Source organism: Diadema antillarum, unplaced genomic scaffold (assembly GCF_040938485.1).
Source record: "Diadema antillarum isolate AM-2024a unplaced genomic scaffold, OU_Dant_1.0 seq00000205_RagTag, whole genome shotgun sequence".
In the NCBI taxonomy this organism is placed as follows: domain Eukaryota; kingdom Metazoa; phylum Echinodermata; class Echinoidea; order Diadematoida; family Diadematidae; genus Diadema; species Diadema antillarum.
In genome coordinates, this window is record NW_027271264.1 from 702,166 (window position 1) to 721,746 (window position 19,581).

Sequence of the window (19,581 nt, forward strand, 5' to 3'; positions counted from 1 at the left end):
AGATGAAATCTAGAAGGTATGAACTGGAATATATGAATCTTTTATTGCCTATCTAAATCCACACTGTCTACTCTTTGTCTGGCCATGCAGTCATCATGTCATATGCGTTCCATTTTGCTTCCTGAATTTTCCGAGAGGAGCCCTTGCTCACCCCGTGAGAGGTAAACACTCGAATCACTCGTGGCACAAGACAATTACCCTGCTCTTGATCACGTTGCGGACTTCTCGCCCCTGGATGTTCAGATTTCTCAAAACTGAGCTGTTCTTGCCGATCTTTTTTCACTCCTTCCCTTCCGCTAACAGAAGCGACATCCCCCATCACAAAGAATAGTTACTGACAAACTATATGGTGACAGCAATAATACCAACCAATGGTTGGGCACGGGGTATAATTAAAATCTTTCAGGAGCACTTTTGGCCCGAACAGGAGCATAGAGAGGGCAAAGGAAACTGCTCAATGCAGAAAGCACAAAGAACAAAGTTTAGAAGGTGAAAGGTGCTCTCATTTTCCAACCATCCTCCAAGAGCCACGTATCAATATTTTCTTCCTCTTCTCATCTAAAATGACCCTCATGACCATGGTTTCATTGTTGCAAAAGTTAGTGAACTGGATTTATGATAGCACTTCAAACAGAAGATAAAACTACTGAAGTTGTGCGTCATCAAGTTTTATCTCCTATTACTGTCACACTTCATCATTTCATCATTATTCCTTTCCTTCTAATTTTGTATTTCAAGAACATGTTTCTGGTTGAGATATATCTCTTGAAATGTTTTCAGAATCTACACTTTCTATGAAACCATGTCTGATATCTGATGCAATGAGACCAATGCATGAATATACATTACTTTTTTTGCTTGTATCACAGGAGATACACATATTCATATATACTTAGATGTATTTCATGTATGTGCAGATATGATGATGCCATAATTAATGAGGCACTGCCACTGACATCAAAATTACGTTTGCATCATGAGAAACGATTACAAAATGTGTGAAAAATTAAGGAATCGAGGCAAATGAGAGAAGAGAAGCACACTCGTGTTAACTCACTTCCATTTCCAGCGGCTTTCTGCTTGATATACCCATATTTCTCAAATCCCCGGCAGCCTTGTGGGGAAATAAGCTGCGCCAAAGAGCAATCCACCTTTATGATTCCACTTCAACGTGCAATTGATGTGCTAAATTGGGAAACAAAATCGGCCGATCTCACATTTGTCGGCAGACAGAAATCAATAACACTTGGCGCATTTGTGTACGGGGCATGCTAAACAAAGCGACGAGCATCGATGTATTTTTATAGTGCGTTGCCAGCCTGATGTGATGCGATTTGTCAGGCCATTAACTCATGGAGAAGTCAACGCCACGTCAATGGGTTTTCTAGGGTGTTTTCTCTCATCAAGGCATCACCAAAAGAATCTATGTAACCTAAATTGAATGTGAAGCAATCATTTGCTTCTTCTTCTCCTTTACCTCAACACAATATCAAGAGGGGTGGTAACACCATCGACAACTCCAATGCCCTCCCTCCCTAATTCTGGTTTTCTCACTTCTGAGTTTGCACTTTATTCTCTACCTTGGTGAAAAATCATCATTCTCTTTTATGAACATCTCACCTCTCTTTCTCTCACACTGTTTATCTTTATATCCTTTTGTATATCACATCCATATTTCTATTTCTCTAATCATTTCCTTTTGGTTCTTTCTCTATGTTAAAAAACATTAGCATCTAATTGAACTCATTGCAGCCATCTTCTCTCTCTCCCTCCCTCTATTTATCTATCTATCTATCTATCTATCTATCTACATCTATTTATCTATCTATCTATCTATCTGTCTATCTATCTATCTATCTATCTATCTACCCATCTATTTATCTATCTATCTATCTATCTACCCATCTATTTATCTATCTATCTATCTATCTATCTATCTATCTATCTATCTATCTATCTATCTATCTATCTACATCTATTTATCTCTCTTATCACTTTGCATCGTATTCCCTCAAGCTGTATCTGTATATTTATGCTCGACTCTTCACACACACACACACACACACACTTTCTTTTTCTCCTTCACTGTAGTGTTGTTGCCCATGATATTCTTTTTTTCCTCTCTGTTTTCTTTTTTTTTGGGGGGGGGGGTGTTACATTTTTCAGGTAATATTCTCTTTGGTTTAATGTCTAATTTTCTTCCCTATGGTAACACTTTTACCTTCTTTTGTTCAAGTGAGTTGTCTGTTCTATGATGTTAATTGGCTACAATTTTTTTTTCTCTCTCCTTACTCTTGCTCTATTTGTTCATCCCTGTTGTTAGTAGTGGAAGTAAGCATCCAGTGCATGCTTCTGTGCAAACTGTCTCGGCCATAAAGTTCCTCGAATTGGGACTTGTAAGACAATTCTGCCAGCGCTTGAATTTGCCATTGAGAACCACATTGATGGAATGTAAAAGAAAGGTATTCTCTCTTTTTGAAAACAATGATTTTCAACCCCATGCTACGATTTAAGCAATGCATTTGCATTGCAGGAGGCAATATTTTTGTGGGTTCTTAATTTTGTGAATATTGGTCACAAAACAAACAAACAAAATACTGCAATATACACCACACATATAGAATATCATACACAAGAACCTGCCCAGCTTCTTTCATTACACTATAAACTGGTATAATGATGCTGGCATGTTACATGATCAAACATTGAATCCTGAATGACAAAATTGGAGTATCATCGAACACTGTATAGTTGCAACAACAGCAACAACAAAATGTGACTACGATTTCCACAGGGGATAATCGAATTCAAGCTATCACATTTTCAGACAGTTCCAGTACAGATGTAATTCTGTTTCATATCTTTCATATTATCTAAAAACATGAATGTAGGATTATTGTTGTACATCACTGAAATGGCAACATTTCATATCTATATCGTGTCAAAGAAGAAATTTGTCGGAATTTCTCTGGCTCAAAAAAGTAACTGAAATTGTGTTGCATTCCTGTCTACGGTAGCATCTGTACTCACTGCTACAGCCTACCTAACAATTGCATTGAATTTCAAATCAACAATTCCCCATTAAAATTCATAGATTCGTAACAGGGGAGAATTACTTGTAGGAGCGGAAATCTGCGTAAAAATATATATCTAAATACAATTGACGCTTCGCCAACAGGCAAGGTGGCTGAGCATTTATACACAAGACAATGAGCATGTTGCACTTTGGCTGCAAAATGAACATCGGCAACGTGTTTGGTTTCAACACCGGTGTGTATCAATAGCAGGCACCACTCCTGGGTCTTATAAAAAAGCCAGCTTCTGAAACGGAATCAATAATTGCCGCGGTCCCATGTTCTCATCTGATGCAAGAACACCGGTGCCCTCCTTTTCAGGTTATTTTTTGGTAACTTCTCACTCCCTCACATACATTTTTTAGGGTTTTTTGTTGTTGTTTATTTGTCTGTTTTTAAATCAACACATCAAATTCTTGTTTACAATGTCAACTCCATGTAGTCTTTTGTTTTTAAATCAACACATCAAATTCTTGTTTACAATGTTAACTACATGTAGTCTTGTCCAAGATCTCTGCAGTAATATCGACACATCTATGTCTATTTCAAAATATTTTTGAACTTTCATTCATTCATTCTTTCAATCAATGCAGAGCTCTGGATTTTGTCGTAAAGTTGAAACATAACATGGTATACAAAGGTCACACCATGTTATCTACGGTACTGATTTGACTTTTTTATATGCAAATCATGTCAGCATGGGCCCACAAAATGGGCAACATTGCCTTGTCTATATAGCCAGACTGGGCAGCTTTATGGACGGCCACAGAAACTGCTCATAAATGCTTTTAAAACAGCATGTGGGATGTGGACTCATCAACACTGATGATTGCTCTTTCAATTTGATGGATTACTCGATGCAAGTCACTGGCAGACTGGTATTCTGGAGAGTGTATACAAACTTGTGTGCAACCTTAGGGCAAAACTGAGGATAATATTGGATTGAAGATAAATCCCAAGAGCCCAGTCACAACAAGGCCACATCATCTTTACACTGCTGCTGAGAAACCCCATAAAGACTTTTATGGATATGGACATTTTCACTGATATTGTGTAGATATTTGTCTGCACTTCATGGATTACACTATTGTAGCAATAGTTATACACTTTTTATAATGCCACTGAAAAGAGCTTAAATCAAATTCAATTTTTTTTCATAGTTTGTTCCTTGGGAGAAATACATTGTATCTATCCTTAAAAACTTCAAAGAAGGCTTTACATTCATTTTCATTTTAAGGCTGTCTGTCAATCTTACCAAAACATGGAAAAAAACCTTTAAGAAAATATTTGCAGCTTTGTTTTTGCCTCCATAAAACATGGATAGACAGTATTGGCAAGTACATTTGTACATGTATGTATCTTAAAACAACTGATCTGGCAATGCACAGGTACTGGTACCAGAATATTTTGAAAACATATGCACAGATACCAGAAATTCAAGAGGATTTCTCCAACATGCCTATGTGGTCACACTTAAAAACATAAAAGTGATAGTGGTGCGATTTGCAAAATAATCCCACGTTATTACGACTGCCTGCTGCTCATTAATACACTTGAAGAAACATCATGCATATCAAACCATACACTGTACAAAAACATGAAGAAAACTTCCCAAGCATCTGCTAGATTGAAATAAAATCTAAGATACATTGATTTCCTCCAGCTCTTCTATGCTTACAATATCAGTGAAAAAGGTTAGCATCCCTCCACATTCAATTTCAGATGGCAAATATATCTCACTTGTAATCACATTTGTAAACCACTTTTCTTGGCATGTGTAGAGTTACAGGCTGGTCGCTCAGACGCTAAGATGAGTTTCTTCCCTGTCAACTATGTTCTTAATATGAAATTCCATATTACAGCTATGTGTGGCAAATCTCCCCGAGGCTTGTCCATCAAAAAAAGCAACTTGTAATACACGTATGAATGTTACAAGTGTTCACAAACATGCGTATACCACGGACCAAGCATCAAAAGAGAATGCAGCTTCATGGTCATGAGGGATGTATCATCTCATAAGTTCTGCCTCTTCAACTGTGTTACAGAGGTCAAATTATTTGGATGACAAATATGCGCCTGTATCGCGAAAAAAACAAAACAAAACAAAACTCACTTGGGAAACAGCCTGGCTGTTTTTCAATCGGTGAAACAAGATTTGCAAATTGTGATTTCAGAAACACGATTCTAGTTTGCTTTAAACCATGAGCGGCATCCCAGTGCATTCTTATGTTTCTAAAATACGTTCTCGAAGAACGAGATCTCCTCCCGAGTCTGAAAGGACTCTACATCTTTTTCCCATCGCCCCCAGCAGCGGAGGAAGCAGCCAGGCTACAGACTGAATAACAATTGACTGTTTTCTTGCTGATCCGAAATTTCCTGGCGGAGGGGTGCAGGTGTTTCAAGGTTGGCCACCTCCGGATCCTTTGTTCCCTCTGACCTGCCCCCCTCTCCCCCACGCATCCCCCTCATCTTCCTCCCCAACCTCCATCTCATCAAATCAATTTCCAATTCTGCACCAGATGGAGGACAGGTTAGAGGATATGAGAAGAGAAGGCGGAGGATATGAATGGGGACCGACTGTGGAGACCAGAAATCATTCCGCATCAGTCACATGGTAACCAAGTGATGGAGAGGTTCTTTTGATGGTGATGCTGAGGCCGGTAGGTAGGGGGTTGCTTTCAATCATGAGCATGGCAATGAGTGCCAAGTTCAAGCTCCCAATCAAAGGGTGACTCAAAATCAAGTGAAGCTTGTCACAGAGCTATAAAGCACAACAAATATGCTACAAACTTCCCCCTCCATCCCCCCTAAAAAATGTCGTAATTAGAGAAATTGTCAGTATGATCAGAGTGTTTGAATACCAGTATATCATCCTACATGGCCTCATTAAGGTACTTTAGAATAAACTTACAGCCAACTGGATGACGGCAAACTTCTTTGGTCAAACTCCCTATATACAGTTTCAAATTTGTTAATGTTTTGCGATGTTTTCAGTTGGTGGTTTTTGTTCCTTTGCATATGTATGGAAGAGTTCACTTTGTCTGTCTGCAGTGCAGTGTATGAACATCATGCTCCAAATAGTGTTAGAATTATCTTAAAGATGATGATACTGGCATGATAAGGTGTGATTTGCAACATTTCATGTATGAAAAAAAGAAACAGCAAGGAGAATGTCAGTTTGAAGAGATTGCTGGAAAAAAATGAGTTGGATGAAAATCATCATGACTTTTCATGATGCTATTTCAATTTATCAATATATCATATGCATAATTTGTTTCTTGTTTCAAGGGGTAATCCTTTTCTATATGGTGATATGGTCTAGGAGAAAATTTAACCTTGATTTTCAAAGTGCAGATTCAAGACCGTAATTTGCTTGTACTTTTAAACACTGTACTGAACATATCAAGGGAAAATGACATATTAATTAACATTGTAAAATATATAACTTATAGCAACTGTACTGCACTGCATGACACTGCATATCTACATGAACTAGCAACAGTACACAACTAATATGCAATTCTAATCATCAGCTGACCACATGTGAACACACCCTTTGTGAAGAACTGCAATTAGACTTGGTAAAGCAATTTGGGGCATTGTGCAGCACCTCAGCAAATGAGTCATCGCCACCATCATCATCATCATCATATGAAAACTTTAATCAGCATTTTGAACTACTCTGACCAGAATTTAGCGATGCTCATTCAACGCCAATGTCTGCTTGGTTGCCGAAAGCGCAAGAACCCACCATCAAGAGTATGAAAGGGAGAGTTCTTTCCCTGCAGCCTAATTGCTCAATTTCTTGGATTTGTCGGCATGACATCTCATACCAGACGACTAAAGTGTTCCCAACAGCAATCCATTCATCATTCTTGATGAGGACAATTAAAGGTTGCACACAGGGCCTCCTCTCCCCACCCCACCCCACCTCATCCCACCAACCCCCATGGCACTAAAAATCGCTCAGCACAAGTAGCGGCTACCGCTTTCATTACAGTTCGTCTGACAAACTGGTTGCTAGGCAAAAATCTTATTGTCACAGCCAAGCAAGCATGTTTCCAGAAATGTGCCTGCTCGTCATCCAGTGGCTGATAAAATTCTGAGAAATAGCAATATTGAGGGCGCAACTGCCAACTATGCACATCTAATGATTATTATCTTGTGATACGGCCATTTTCCACAGATGTTCAAACACTCAGGCAAAAAACAACAACAACAGCAACCAAAAAAAAAAAAACCATTTTTTGTTGGCAGACGAGATGCATCTCCATCAAAATTAGGTCTGTGCTTCAAAGCAGCCCGCTTTGAAATATTACCTGTCTTGCAGCCACCCAGAGAAGGATTCATACTCACACCCATGCATATATGCCACAGGAGGTGGGGGGGGGGGGGAAGATATTAAAACAAAATTGGAAAGAGAACTAGGATGGTACATGTGGCCATGGAGGCTTGCCATGGTACAGTTCTGGTTCCTTGCTATACACATTTCCCCCACAGGCAACATGGCAGAAGGCTGTGTGAGACATGCATACAGAGAATATCTATATGTCTCACTCCTGTAAACAGAGAGGACTCATCTTCATTTGCACCTAGAAAACCCTATTTCCACCTCCCTGTTAACATGGAGAAACAAATACAGTCAAACCTGTCTAAGCAGCCACCTGTTTGTAGTGGCTACCTGCTTACAGTGGCCACTGAAAAATCCCCCATCAGGGAATAATTTTCCAACTCAAATTTGATTAGCAATTTCACCTGATGAACAATATTTCAAATGGTATCCTGCACACTTTTATGGAAAAAAACTGCTACATAAAAGTCAGTTTGGGTAGCAGTGGTGTAAAAATGCATAGCAAATTGCGATGCGATACCAGGAAAATTATTCCCTGCCCATATGAAATTGCTGTATTATGGACCCTTTATATAGCGGTCAACTGCCTAACGCGGTGAGCGGCCACTCATTTTTTTATCCCATGGTAAGTATTTACCTGCGTATAGCAGCCACAAAAATTTAGCTGAACCGCAAAATCAGCCATGAATATGTTGGTTTTACGTTTATTGCATGAATTATATAGCAGCCACAAAAATTTAGCTGAACCGTAAAATCAGCCATGAATACGCTGGCTTTTACATTCACTGCGTGAATTCTACCGAGTCCTAGCTCAGTCACAATCACACAGACATGACTGACAAAATTAATGCAGCTGTTCGCCGTGAAAAGCCGTCTTACCGCTAACTTAACTGTATCTAGGCTTTGGTAATGCCACCCTGAATAGATGCTACAAAGGCAAAGAGGGCTCCTAATAACATTTTATAATTTCACCAAAATGCCGACTAATTATTGATTAAAATCACTTTGAATAAGGACAATGGGATACTTGTCTGGGTATTGTTTGTTGTTTACGCCAGCTTCACACATTACCAAAATCCTTTCAAACTCACTTGTGAACCCCATTCATGCAAACTGGTATGAACTAGTGCAGTTCCTCAGGCCGAAAATGTCACTTTAAAAATCAGAAGAACGTATTGGAGGGTGTAGGCAAAAACAAGACCAAAAAAAAAATGTATAAATAAACTGAAGTAAATTGTACCAAAAAAAAAAAATCCCCATATTGTAGCTGCTCATACAAACTTATTTTCTGTTCTTTTTTAAAGAATGACATTGGTATCTTATGCTATTATACAATGCAAGTGCTGAAATTCAATATGGCCACGACCTGTCTATAGCCATCACTTTTGTTGATTTGGGTGGCCGCTACAGAGAGGTTCCACTGTATATGAAATGCCAGTCTATATAGTAAACAACTGTTGATTAAAATGAATTCCTCTACAATAACCATCCCAGTTGAAACATTTATTATCTCATTCAGATAGATTATTTAGCTTCAGAGCAGCCATCATACATACTGTACATAGAATATCTTTCCATGCGTACACTTATCTCCTGCCTAAGCGGTCTGACTGGCCACTTGGGAAAAGATGAAAGTTAAAAGCCCTAGAATTATGTTCTAAGAGCATAATAAGTGATAGTAAAATCCTAATCTGTAAAAAAAATCCCAATATTTCAAATACCTTTCCCTAGTCCTGGAAAAGTAAAGTACATATGTATATCACTTGATACTATACTCATTGTTACCTATAGAACATTCACAAAATAAAATCATGCAAAAAAAATACTTTCCCATTTGTCATACAGCATTTGCATTGGATTTAATGCATATTTTTAGTTTTTGTTTTCATTCATTCTTTGACACTACTTCACTTTCTCTCTATGGAAACTTTAAAAGATGTCTTTTCTTTTTCTTGTTACATATCCAATACTCCTATCTCCACCCTTTTAATCCTCTGAGCGGCAGCATTCTCAAACCATGCTATGTTTAAGCACAAGTGAAAAGCAATACAAAAGAATGCTTTTGCCTACAGACGGACAAAAAGAAGAATTCATAATATCACATACTTTCTCTGCAGGGATGAATGTGGTAGAAATGTTGATAGAAAGAGAATAAAGGGGACATATCATTGGCGTTCTCATTGGCGTTCTCATCATCTGCCTCCACAAAAATGAGACCCAAGAAAATTGAGAGTCTTGATTTATGAGATGAAAAGATGAAATTCTCTCATACAGATGGTTCGTATTCTATACGTTCCCACTACACCACTTCCCCCAACTATAAAAAAAAAAATGAATGAAAAATAAAAAATACAATGAAAAAATCTGAAGTTGGTTAGGTTGCTACACGAGTACTGCATGTCACCATGTACGTCATTCATCAGTTCTTCTCTAGAAAGCTACGACTAGGAAAAAAGAAAGAAATTCTCACTCTATGGCAAAGGTTTATGTGTGGACTCGTATGATCAGATGAAGCATAGCTTTGTGTGATTTTATCGAATTTATTAGATTATGAGAAATTAGGTATCAGGGGAGCTAATAAACAGCTGAGAGAATCAGTCAAAAGCCTGTCCGCACTCCCCAGCAAAGTACATTAATTTGTGAAATGTGGTGTCCCCTGGCTTGCTAAAAAGGTTAATTTCCCCATCTGGTACAGGTTCATTTCATAGAGGCAAGGTGATGCATTCCAGACATAACGAGATGACATAACACAGGTGTTTTCTGCACCTGAGAATGGTTGCTTTAAGGGGGGGGGGGGGGGGGGGAGCTTGACGTGATCTAATTGTTTTATGACGTACACTCACCCACACACACATGTAATTATATGTGACATTGCATTTATGAGCATTTGCCTGTGTATAGGAGGAAACAGGGAGCTTGTGCTAACGGTATGAAGAAATATTCAGTCTAGATACAGATTCAATCATCAGAAATGTTAAAAAAGTACTACACAATAACAATATAATTATGCTATAAAAATGTACTGTTGTAACTCTGCATATATTTATGCAGAGATTTGTATGAAATACATAAATCATATGAATATGAGTATTGACATGGCTCAGCATTAGCAGTGACTTCGTAGTCAGGGGCCACAAGCAATAGATGTCGGGCCACCATCTTTACAAAATGATATGTTTTGGTGGCCCACTTGGTCTACACACACACACACACACACACACACACACACACACACACACACACACACATACATACATACATACAAATGTGAGTGTAAAAATTGATTTCATGTGTTTTTGTCATCCAGAATAGGGAAAAATAACTTAAAGCTAATGGCTTGATAACTGCATGAATTTTCGTTACCACAGCTGCCACGATAAGGGTTCCCAAATTGCCACTAGTCGCCACAGGAGAATTTGGGCAAACTGTTTTTGTTCACAGCCAGATTGTAATTATCTAGAAAGTGAAGCAGGTATACCCCTATTCTAAATATGCCATCATTTCATGAATATGTGATGCCATCAAAAAGTTGTGTTTTTGCCTCATTTCAGTATTGAATATGAAAAACTTAGTGGACTTCTTCACAGAACATAGTATTAGAAGTCCTTTATCATACCTGTCAGTAGTCAGACAATTGTCATGGTTCGTAATTGCTTTATTTTTTTTTTGTATCCAAATATTACTTCCTAGTCACAGCACATTTATTTGAAGCTCTTCATTATACTTGCTAATTTTCACATCATTATCATGGTACATACCCCTTTCAATGCCACTGGAATATGAAACTGTATCACTTTGGTGGCCTGAATGGACCATCAATAAAAAAAAGAAGAATTTACTCATATATACAGCCTTCATATACAGCTTTGCTAAACATAGAAATATCTTACGACAGAAGAATTTGGTGTAAGGCTTTCACGTTCAGAAACTAACCAAGTAATATGCAGCAATTGAATAATTTGACTTTATTCCACTGTGCAATCCAAAAATAGTTCCATCATTCCAAGGCAAGAATCTATGCCTTACTAATGGCAGATTTAATGCCTCCTTTTCAATGGAATCGAGAGTGGGGGGGGGGGGGGGGGGGGGCTAAGTTCTTTAAAATATTCAACAAGAAAACGCAAACTACCAGAGATCCATCAATTTCTTACACCCTTTTGACTCCATTATGTAAAAGGGTCGTCTTTTCCTACTTCCATGCTGAGCAACAGATATCTGTATCACCAGACTTGTGATGAGAGAAAATAGATCAGCATGGTGTATCGCAAAATTATACTTAAATTGTATCTATCTATCTAACTATATATCTATATCTATCTACATATTCATCTACTATCTATCTACCTATCTCTATCTATCTATCTATCTATCTATCTATCTATCTATCTATCTATCTATCTATCTATATACATTATGGATACATACACAAAATGCTATAGATAATCATGTATAATATCATCATTATTTTCATTATCACTATTACAGTCATTACCATTATTACAATCATTAACATTTGTATCACTTTCTTCATCATCATCATCATCATTGAAAAAATTACACCAAGATTAGAAATTTGGAGTCATCACGGATGACTCCCAATTTTGTATAATAATCGGTATGAACTGTTAATTGTTTTGATATGATGCTGTGTATTTGTTATGTCATTGTTGAAATGTTTATACAGTGCATGTTGTTTGGTGTAATTGATATGTTTTTCAATGTGATGTATTATAACTTCATCTTCGGGCTACTACTTTGCATGTTTGTTTCAATAAACAATTATCAGATCAAATCGAATAAATTCAGTTTATGTTGCCCCCTTGATTATCAATATGTGCCCATGATGCCTTGAGAATATTGCATATTCTTGTCTCCAAAGTCATTACATTAAAAGAAGGCAAGCATAGAAATTGAATGATGTAGAACAAAAAAGATGAAACATAAAAGATAGACCAGCAAGGGAAATCACATTGGTATAATTTTTCACCAATCTAGATAAAGACTGGGACAGAGGTATAGATGAATGTACACAAACATAACATGGAGATAATCAAAGGCAAAATGATATATCTAAAGAAATGGAGATAACTGGAGAGATAGATTGATGAATAGATAGAAAGTTCAATAGAAATATATATATAGATATATACACACATATATATACACACATATATCTATGGTATTACAAATTCTGCCATACCCTAAGGTAACAATGACAACGGCCAAGGCTGAATATTTCAAGACTTATTCCCAGCGCACAGCCATGATGAAGTATTCCTTAGATAAAATCAGAGCCTGAGGTAAACAAGTGAAGGTTAGCTCTTCATCTTCATGAAATTATTCATATCTTTCTCTTCTTTCTTTCTCATTTTTGTCGTTGTAGCTCTTTGTAAGATCAATCATTCAATTTTTATCACAAGTTATGTGAAGAAGGAAGAAAAAAAAACTATCCATAATTGCAGACTCTCCAGCAATACTAACCTTCTTCATCTTCATTTTATAAAAACTTCTTCTAACTCCTCCTTTTTTCTTTTCTTTTTTACTGGCGGGGAAAATATCTTCCCATCCCCCCACTCCCCACCCACAGCCCCTGTTTCTTCACAATTTTTCTCTCCCTGAATACTGCCAATCCCAACAGACAGGGAATAACAACAACAACAAGCATGTAAAATTTACAGCAGCAGAAAAAAAAATGCTATTGATTGCATCTTTTTTATTTGTGATAAAGCTTTCATGTCACTTGCATGTGTCTTATACTACAGTGGTTTGTTGGCTTACAATTCTGCTATACAGACTCAACTCCAAGACCCCTCCCCCCCCCCCCCTTGCCTTGCATATATACTCGAGGATGTTAGGTTTTTATTTCTCCTTCAATGCAAATTTCCATTGGTATACAAAACATCGAAGTCAAGGGGAGGAAATATACAACAATATTTCTGAGTATCTCACAGAGATTCCTGAGAGATCAGGCATCTTTTATTGTATTCTCTCTCTCTCTCTCTCTCTCTCTCCCTCTCTCTCTCTCTCTATCTATCTATCTATCTATCTATCTATCTATCTATCTATCTATCTATCTATCTATCTCTCTTTCGCTAGTTATGTTTCTGTTCAGAACTGAGCTCTTCATTTGTGATGATCATACACATGCTAAAACCATGTTGACCTTGTATGCATAACATATGCTTCATATTTACTCAAACTCTGTATGCTATTACACATACTTGATTTCCTTCTTCAATGGTTTATACACTACTAAACAATTAATGTTTAATGCGCTCTTTCCATGAGGCTCCGAGTGCTTGCAAAATTACAGAAATGTAACATTTATGAACACACTTCAGAAATAATGAAAGTGAAACATATTTTGACCAACTTTCAATCCATCATTTGGATGTCACATAATGGGTCCACACAGTCAATATATTGTACATTATTTATATGTATATAATAATGTCTAAACAGTTGTAACCCACTCATCAAGAAAAAAAAAAGAATTTTGTACAAGTTATTACCATGGCAGTTCAATTTGAGGCCAATGTTTTTGAGGCACTGCTGGTAAATCCCAAGTTCTTAAAGTGCAATCCCACAAATGTTTACATTGGTATGATACACAAGAATAAAATCAGATTGACTGAATAGTTAAGGTTCATCACAAAAAAAAAGGGTGCTGAATTCTGATGTTTCCTCAGATTTTCATCAATCTGTGATGTTAGTCGCAAGTATCAAATGTATAAATCTTCATCAATTTTTTCTTCTTTCTTTCATTGACATCAATAATAATGGGATGAATCCATACCACTACAATGTTGTAGTCTTGCAATGACTTGTCAATGATGACTTTTAGGGGAAAGGTGTAGCAAGACGCTAAATCATCAACCACAAACGTAGTTAGGATAAAAATTTTGGCGCACTAACTAATGTGAGAGTTGCTAGAGGATGAGGGTTATCTCCTCTTTCAATTTGTGAGTGTGGTCGCAACCAGCATTGTGAATATGTTGACAACATATGACACTTTAAAATTCCAGAACCTTTTTCTTTCACATCCAAATTCGATAAAACTTCTAGCCATACTGTTTGTATTATTTCTAACTTAAGCATGGTGTACAATTTTACTTAAAAATATAAATATAATTTTTAATTTCAAATGCTCACTTTGAAAGTAACAATGACGTAAACGAGAGTATTCACAATTGTAAAAAGTTGTTTACAAAAATGTTGCTTGTCCCTTTAAACTGATCTCAATACAGAGCAAGGCTAAAAGAGTGTCTTAAGCATGTCTTAAGTAACCAGTGACAACTCATATTGGCATATGATCATCATGGCTGCCAGATTAGGAATGTCTATTCACATCATCTTTGAATGTCTTTAGTGACCAGTGATAACTCAGATTGGAGAACAATGGGATACTATATATGTCATATATTTCGCGAGTATGATATATATATATATATATATATATATATATATATATATATATACATATATATATATATATATATGCCCCAATTTGATATATATACGCACACACACACACACACACACAGAGTATATATATATATATATATATATATATATATATATATATATATATATACAAAATTGGGACATGTAAGATAAATGTCCAGCTGGTTGAATTTGTGATTAAGAACCATACTGATGGAATAAAAACAGAAGTGTTATTCCCGACCTTCAAGAGTAAGTTAGAAATTTTAGAAAATCACAATTGAGTCATGGGAGGGAATATAATCTCCATATTTATATAGCATTCACACAGCAGCATACAATGACTTCATTAAGTCCCTTTAATAGTGCCCTTTGTTTACTGATTGGCATGACCACTGAAGTGCTGCCACTGCCGATTGGCACAGATGCCTGAACAATAATTGCCAATGAATGGAGACTATGAATCCGTGTCATTCTCATGGTCTTTCTCGATGGTCTTTCTGTCTGTTGTACTGAGGCACGCTGCTACACCTACACATGTGTACGTGGGCTCGCTAACTCACAACTTCATCAAGTTTGGAGGGATTATCTGAATGGTGACGATAAAGCTTGGAGCTTTACAGATCATACATCCCTTTTGCAAACATCACAAAATTTTGCATGGCTGCAGAATAATGTCTCCAGAACGCTGTGTATGAAATTTTACTGTAAAGCACCACAGAGTTGTTGTTTTTTAAAGAAATGAAAAACTAAGCTATGTCAGGTGAGAATATGCTCCCATTTTGTCTTGAGAGTAACAGTTGGAATTTTTTCGGGGTCTAAATGAATTCATTGGAAATCTATAATATTGTGTTCCCATCCATCATAAAGAAGGTTTATTACTCTGCCATGATAGGGAAAGGTCTTAACCCGTTGAGGACGAGTCCCGAGTATTCTCGGGCAGGTGTCTATGGGAAATGCGTGTTGTAGCAAAATCAAACCGTCCTCAACGGGTTAATTACCTAGAGCTCTATAATATACCAGTTTATGAAAGAACCTAATTTTCAGGGTGTTGCAAAAGGGGCATACGCCCTTTAAGCCCTGTGCATGGGCACACAAAAGGGCTAAATAGCTTTGGGACAGCCTGAATAAACAGGATGTGAAAGACAAACTATGAGAGCAGCATTGATCTTAATCCATCAAACTCAGTGAGATTTACATTACTTCTGTGAATGTGGCATGAAACAAATATGATGTGAAACCTAAAACGTGAAAACATGAAAAGTCAGTCAAGTACATATATATGCATTTTTTCTTCCTGGTAGCTCTTCACTACACACTCGCCAACACTCTAAAAAAAAAAAAAAATGAACACGCCACTTATCTTCCCCCTGCTTTCACCTTGAAATACTTGGCAACCTGACATACGAACAAACATCCACACACATATCTAGGCTTCTACACAACACACCCAGTGCTGTTGCAGGCTACAAAAGGTAGCGATCAGTACATAAATTCACATGACCACTAGAATTGCATTTAGGAGGTGATTGCACGCATTTGATCTTAACGAACAAATTTACTTCTTTGTACTACAATTCACTTGAGTACTGTATCAAAAGCAGCGCTCTCCAAGAGAAGAGGCAAAATCATTTCCTTCCTGGAAAAGATATACACCCCAGATTGTGTGAAAACACTGGAAAATGCAAACTCCAATTTCAGATCCTGAATTCTCTTCTTATGAACAAAATGGCTGTCTCATAACAGCCTAAGCACTATTTGTTATACACCCCATATATCTCGAGGTGGTCAAATTTGACTCATATCTATGAAATCATTAATATGCCGAAATATTTCCTCTGCTGACAAAAGTACATTGCAGGCCTACATTGTCTCCAAGTTTGTAAATTTGCTAAATGTACACATAAAGAGATGTACACATAGACAGACACATACAGTGCACTAAAGTAATTACCCTCAAATATAGAGTTATAGTAGTAGTAGAAATAGTAGTAGTAGTAGCAGTAGTTGTAGTTGTAGCTGTAGTTGTAGTTGTAGTTGTAGTTGTAGTTGTAGTTGTAGTTGTAGTTGTAGTTGTAGTTGTAGTTGTAGTTGTAGTTGTAGTTGTAGTTGTAGTTGTAGTTGTAGTTGTAGTTGTAGTTGTAGTCGTAGTCGTAGTCGTAGTCGTAGTCGTAGTTGTAGTTGTTGTAGTTGTTGTCTTTTCTTTCATTTCTCACTCCAATGTGACCTCCAATGAGTGGAATATATCTTTTTCATTAATCATCTGCTTACGCTGCACCCAGTCATTCGGTTACCATTAGGAGCATCAAGCATGTACCACTTGTTACCATAAACCATACAGGCCTGAGGTGGCAAGTTTTCCCCTGGATTATTTCTCATTAGCAAAAATGGGCCACTGGTACCTAAAATCTTCTAATACTACCATTCAGGCATAAAGATTCTAATTTCCAATACAACAGGCATTCTCGGATGCTTCTCTGGACTGCATTGCAGTGCATATCACGTTGTGTGTGTCTTTTTTTAAAGGGAGAACAAGGAAATTTAAAGAGGAATATGTCAGAGGTATCTGGTCTTACCTTTAAACTGTGAGATACATCCAGGCCAGTCTGTCCATTTAAAGATTATCACTCCTTAGATTTGTCCTACGACAGTTAGTTCCTAGAAAGAATCAGGGAAAACAGATGACAGTAATTTCATACTTATGTACATGATGTACAACAATAATCACACATTAAAACCAAGGGATAAGCTAGGCAGTGTAATGATTCAGGTGCAGCTTGGAATTGGTAAGGAATTATGAAATATAAACTGAATGACATTATCTGAATTTAATTCTCTCACAATAACATGGAAGAAGGTGAAAAGTAATGTCTTAAGAGATAAAGAATTAATTGAGACAGCCATATTAATAATATTTTGCACTTTTCAACACTTCAAAAAAGACAGACAACTAATTGGCATAAAGGCAAAGGAATACACCATGCTGTCTTAGAACAAACATCTATAGCACATCTTTAGAAGCTCTGTAATAGGCACTCCAAAATTTGAGACAAGAAAATCAACACCTTAAAAAGGCTGTAAATTACAGTCAGGAACAAAGACTTAAATTTGCATATTTGATTAGATTAATCACCTCATGTACCATCATGTTGGGGTTTTTTTTTCCATTTTTTTTCAACAACTGACAAATTCATGGATCTACAAAGACAGGTGCTTTTGGCAATCATTATGACCTCAATACACACAACAACAAATGAGCTTTAATGACGATAATAAATGATGCAAAAGAAAAGCAAATACAAGAACACAGACTGCAAACTTACAGCATATGTGAAAAATCCACTAATTGTCTTGCTACAACCACACAACCCATCCGAGAAAAAGCTGCTAATTACATCCCTTCGTTCATGGCAGCGAAGCTAAATGCCGCAATCACTTGAGAGTAAAAAATGTGTAAAAGCTCTCTCACAATGTGCGATGCACCCCTGAAACCTCCCTGCATGGACATGTGGCGACCAGATGGGAACGAACAACCGCTAAAGTAGAGCATTCGACAAGGTCATATCAGCCATTAGACATTTAGGGGAACCACTGCCAGTAGGTGCTAATTAGGGCCCATCGCAGGTGACACAGCTATGTATGGCATCGTTGAAACAACAATAACAACAACAAATTGATGATCGTAATATCTTGAGGAGGGAGGAGAGGGTTCACTTGATACGATGTGCAAAGGAATGTACATTGTAAGATCACATACTTGAAAATGTTAACGATGCCGATCTGGAGAAACAAACGTGTGGAAGTGCAAGGGGTTATTAGAAGAGGAGCAAACTTGTGCCTACCAGAGAGAAAAATCCGCCTACCAATTACTCCTCCAGTTGGTAGCAACCACTGCGTCAGTACACACAATCATGTGCACACGGAAGCACAGGTCCACAAAATTTGCTCACAGTAGCAACCACCACCAATCCCGAGAACTTCTGGTGACTGACTGTGCTCTGACTCGGATGTGTTCATCACTCCTCACTCTGTCCTTCTCTGCTCATCTCTCTCCCTCCACCACTCTCCTCCACTCCACCCACACACAAAACACACACACACACACACACACACACACACACACACACACACACACAACACAAGTTACAGTGTGATAAAAACAGAGAGCAGACAGACAGCCAGGCTCTGATTGGCTGTCGCTGTCTGTGATGTCACACTCAGATGATGGGGTAAAGAGAGATAGGGAGAGAGAGGGAGGCATCATCCAGAGCAGCTTTCGGGTGGTTCCACACTTCGGGATGGCATGGTTGACACATCAATCAATTTGTAAAGATGATAAGGGATGCTCGCAAATACATGGCTGGTGATATTACGAGAATGTTAACGGGAATTTTTGTCACTAGTCTTGTCTACTGCCCCTTTCTATGAATAAATGTGATTCATGTACATTCATATAAATGCGTTCTAGACTGTCAATGTATGTGTGTGTGTATGTGCATGTGTGTATGTATATATGCATATATATATATGCACATACATACAATGTATATCGTGTATCATAGATATAACTCAGATATATAGTGATAGAAAGGGGGGAGAGATTACATACAGATATACTCTATTGTGAACTGTGAAGTGATTATGTGCGTGGGGAGATGATACCTGGAACTCAAAGCTTGTCACACACTAGGAAAATTAAATGAGGAGATTACT

The 19,581-nt window shown here is 37.5% G+C and overlaps 1 long non-coding RNA gene across 2 annotated transcripts in view; it reads right to left on the reverse strand.

The window, feature by feature from the left end:
* The window catches only part of LOC139728922 (uncharacterized), a 63,944-nt gene extending 45,100 nt beyond the window's left edge, over window positions 1–18,844 (reverse strand). The window contains exons 1-2 of one of the 2 annotated variants that reach the window (XR_011710843.1): window positions 18,732–18,844; window positions 17,445–17,526 (exon numbers count right to left, since the gene is read on the reverse strand). This is a non-coding gene — a long non-coding RNA (uncharacterized lncRNA). Of the gene's footprint in view, window positions 1–17,444; window positions 17,527–18,710 lie in introns of both variants that reach the window. The other variant, XR_011710842.1, reaches the window with a different exon arrangement.
* Between the last annotated feature and the right edge of the window lie 737 nt (window positions 18,845–19,581).